Source organism: Loxodonta africana, chromosome 2 (assembly GCF_030014295.1).
Source record: "Loxodonta africana isolate mLoxAfr1 chromosome 2, mLoxAfr1.hap2, whole genome shotgun sequence".
Classification (NCBI taxonomy): domain Eukaryota; kingdom Metazoa; phylum Chordata; class Mammalia; order Proboscidea; family Elephantidae; genus Loxodonta; species Loxodonta africana.
Window position 1 is genome coordinate 198145217 of NC_087343.1, and position 4611 is coordinate 198149827.

The window sequence follows — 4611 nt, forward strand, 5'->3', positions numbered from 1 at the left end:
GTGAGCTGTGGGACAATTTCAACTGGCCTAATACATTTGTCCCTGGAGAAGGACATCATGCTTGGCAGACAGCCAGCGAAAAAGAGGGAGACCTTCAATGAGATGGACTGACACAATGGCTGCCACAACGGGCTCAAGCATAGCAACAACTCTTGAGGATGGTGCGGGACCAGTCCGTGTTTCCTTCTGTTGTACACAGGGTTGCTATGGGTCAGAACTAACTCAACAGCACCTGACAACAATAACAATATATATATATAACCAAAGTCCCTGGGAGGAGAGAGGGCAGAAAAAAAAATTGAATAATGGGTGAAAATTTTTTTCCAAATTTGATAAAAACTATAAATTCACATATCCAAGGATCTCAATGACCCCAAGCACAAGAAACAAGAAGATAACCACCCAAGGCACATCACAAACTGCTTCAAGTGAGTAGAAAAGAAAAAAGCTTAAAAGCAACCAGAGGAAAAGGACACATACAGAGGAACAAAGATAGAGTAGGCTTCTTACTGGAAACAATGCAACCCAGAGGACAGTGGAGCAACATCTTTTATAAACCTAAAATTCTATACCCTGTGAAAATACCTTTAAGAAGGAAAATAAAGACTTTCTCAGATATAAAAAAGCTGCAAGAATTCATCATCAGCATATCCACAATAAAAAGAAATGTTAATGAAGCAAATAAGGCAGAAGAAAAACCATACCAGATGAAAATAGGGATTTACACAAAAGGAACAAAGAACACTTGACAAAGTAACCATGTGGGTAAATATAAGACTGTATATTACTTAAACCTCTTTAAAAGATTACTGACAGTTTAAAGTAAAAATAGTAGCAACGTATTATAGCATTTTAACTTGTGGCTAAGTAAAACGTACGATAACAATAGTACAAAACCCAGTAGGAGAAGTTTACCGTTTTAAGATTCTTATACTGGATTTGCAGTGGTTTCACTTGAAGGTATAGTGTAGTATGTTAAAGATGGATACTACAAACTATAAAGCAATCACTCAAAAATAAAACCATACAATTATAGTTAAACTACCAAGGAGTAAAAATAGAATCATAAAAAATTATTCAACTCAAAATAAGGCAGAAAAAGAGGAAAATGGGAACAAAGAACAGATGGGTCAAATAGAAAACAGGAAGATAGTAAATCTAAACCCCCCCCCAAAAAAAAAAACCCAACCACATCAATAATCAATCAAAATGGTCTGAACACATACAATTACAAAGATTGTCAAGCTGAATCAAAAAGAACCAACTATATACATCTACAAGAAATACACTTTAAATACAGACACAAGATGAAAAGCATAAGGATGGAAAGATATACTGTGCTAACATTAAAATGGAGATACTCCCTGTATGTACTCATTTCATATGGTTCCTATATGACTAAAAGCAAAATAATAGGAATAGAATTTGTAGACTGTAGAATATTGTAAAAATCAGAATACAGGGAATAAATCATGAAATGGGGAAAATACTGATAGCTACCAATCACTAGCAGATGAGGAAATTCATGGATGAGGAAATTAAACGGAATATGTAACTTGTCCACATACATATGTGGTAACCAGGATGTGAACCCAACTGGACTCTGAAGGCAAGCATCTTTTCACAAGTCATGATACTCTCATACAATAAATGTTTCTAACTTTCAAAATTATGAAGAATAGCAAGATCTTTAAAAACTACACTCCTTTTATCAATGTCATCGAGCCCTGGTGGTAGAGTGGTTAAGAGTCTGGCTGCTAACCAAAAGGTTGGCAGTTCAAATCCACCAGCTGCTCCCTGGAAACCCTATTCTGTCCTACAGGGTTGGCATCGGCTCAGCAACCAACAGGTTTGGTTTTTCCTTTTTTTTTTTTTTATCAATGATGCACTCCAAATAACATGTAAGCCTGTTCTTACCCTCAAAAGTGTACCTGCCCATGGGTGCTATTGGCCTGAAGGGCAGTAGGTGGTGATAAAAGCCTTTAAAAAATCCAAAAACCAAACCCACTGGTGTCGATTCCAACTCACAGCGACCCTGTAGGACCGAGTAGAACTGCCAACCTCTTGGTTAGCGGCTGTAGCACTTAACCACTACGCCACCAGTTAAGGATAAATCCAGAAACTTTTAAAAGCACTGGATTTGAGACCTAAAAAACCTCAATTTTCATTTATATTTATAATGGGAAATATTTTAACTCTTCTGAGGGGCCATGCCCCAAAATCTACAATTGATCTTTAATTCATCTGATTACATGAAACTGCCGTTAATAGCCAAAAGACCTAGGCCTGTGAAGTGCCAACCTCCATAAAGGATGTTTACTGTGGCTTCAAGTTTTCATAATTAAATGTATGTCTCAGTTTCCCCAAAATTGTAACATTTAAAACCAAACTAAAACCAGGAAAGGAGTGAATGTAAGAAAATGTATCTGAATAGAAGACATTTTTGGTTGGTAAAAATAAACATATTTCTTGGAAAATACTTCTTTCCCTTTTAGCTTCAAAACTCCAACGTTAGGGCACCAAAAACAATTGATAGCTTAGCAATTCCTGATGCAATAAAGAGGGATTAATACTACTGGGAAAATTTTAAAAAAGTAAAAAATATGGAGTGATCTAAGTTAAAGAATCTATAGGAAAAAAGTAACTATTAGTGGAACTACTAAACACCAGGTAATCTGCTACATTTTCAGTCACCTAAAACAGAGGTATTAGTAGCTCACTCCCTCAGATAAAGCCTGGCACTAGAATTAGAACCAAACTGATAAGAAGTCTGCGCTCTTTCAATACATTGAAATGCTATCCCAAGAAATTAGCCAATACGTAAGGAATGAATGTCATTATACTACAAATTCAATCTAGAGGCTTGATTAGATTCAGGTTCAACTGAACAACTTATCATCTTTTTAGACAACTATACCTTACAGGTGCTGTGTACTTCCCTCAGGAAGCACATCACCTGGTTGTGAACCTCAGGTTCGGATTATCATTGAGTTCAAATGTTGTCAACCTGAACCTTCCATTATCAAGACTCCCGTCAATTTTTTGTTGTATTACTTTAGGATACACTGGGATTGGTGCCTGGATCCACAATTTCATTGAGTTGCAACATAGTATTTCTCTAATTCTAACATTATTTATTAGGTGGAATGCTATTAAAAAAAAAAAAAAAACTTCCCTTCATTAACTATCAGGTTACAATAGAAATGAGGACTAGAGAAACGGACATCACCGTGAAGAAATCCTGAGACAGATGATTTTTTTTACAAATTTCATTAGCAAAGAAATAGCATGAAAAAAAAAAAAAAAGGTATGTACAATGATGGAGACCTGAGATGAAGTAGCAGTTATGTGGGCCCCAACTGGGTCCTGAATCAAACAAACCAACTATAAAACTACTTTTTGGTGACAATCAGGAAATTTAAATATGGACTATCAGATGATCAGAAAGTATTTTGTTAGATGATAATGGCGTTACGACTATGTAAAACACGCACTTACCTGTTAAGAGACATATACAGAAATAGTTCAGGTAAAATGTTATCTGGCATTTATATTAAAATAGGGAAATAAGTTGGGGGACAGCACAAAATCTGCAAAATGTTTTTAATTTTTGAAGTTGGCCTGTATGTACAGAGGCTCATGATTCTATTTGACTTCTGTATGTCTTACGAGTTTCCTATGCTAAAAAATCAATCACTAATATAATTCCATTGCTGCCGATTCCAACTCATGTAGAACTAGCCAACTCCCCCAAATGAGTTAAGTGTATTCACATTAGGGAGATTTCCTCTAACTAAATGGCTGAATTGCTAGAGTATTTTTAAAACTAACCTAACCTGACTTTTGAACTTTACTTCCTCCTCTACTTAAAAAGGAAACCTGGCGGGTACAGTGGTTAAGCATTTGGCTGCTAACCAAAAGGTCAGCAGTTCAAATCCACCAGCTGTTCCTTAGAAACCTTATGGACCAGTTCTACTCTGTCCTGGAGGGTTGCTTTGAGTCACGAACTACTCAATGGGAAGGAGTTTGGTTTGGTTTTCTATCTAAAAAAGAACAAGCAAAACCAACCAACCAATCACATAAAACAGTAATTATATTGGCCATTAAGCCTACAATTGTTATCATTGATTCACAATGATTTAATTCTGACTGTAATACTGAAAATGTATCATGTTAATCAGTAGTGAATGTTTAACTTTAAAAGAAATATTTTACTTCTACCAAATTATGTGGTAATCAGGATTTTCAAACTGGAAAGGAGTTAAAAACCCAGGCTGCCTAACAAAGCATTTCTTCACTCCAGGATGTCCAGGTAAGTCTTAAATATTGGTTTCTGCCTACCTACTTAAAATCTGTTTTCAAATGGCCGTACCATATTAACTATTTTAATGGTTGAAGCTACATGTCAGTATTGTAGCAAACAAAAACGTGAATAAATGAACTCCAAGTAATGACTTTCTATTAACTATCACTTTGCATTTCATTCCAAGTTATTTCACAAAAGAGCCGTGAATGACAGTCTAACGGCTCAAACTGTCAATCAATGCAGTGTTATTATCACAGGAGAGTACTACGCTAGAATCCAGTAAACCTGAGTTTCCCAAATCACAA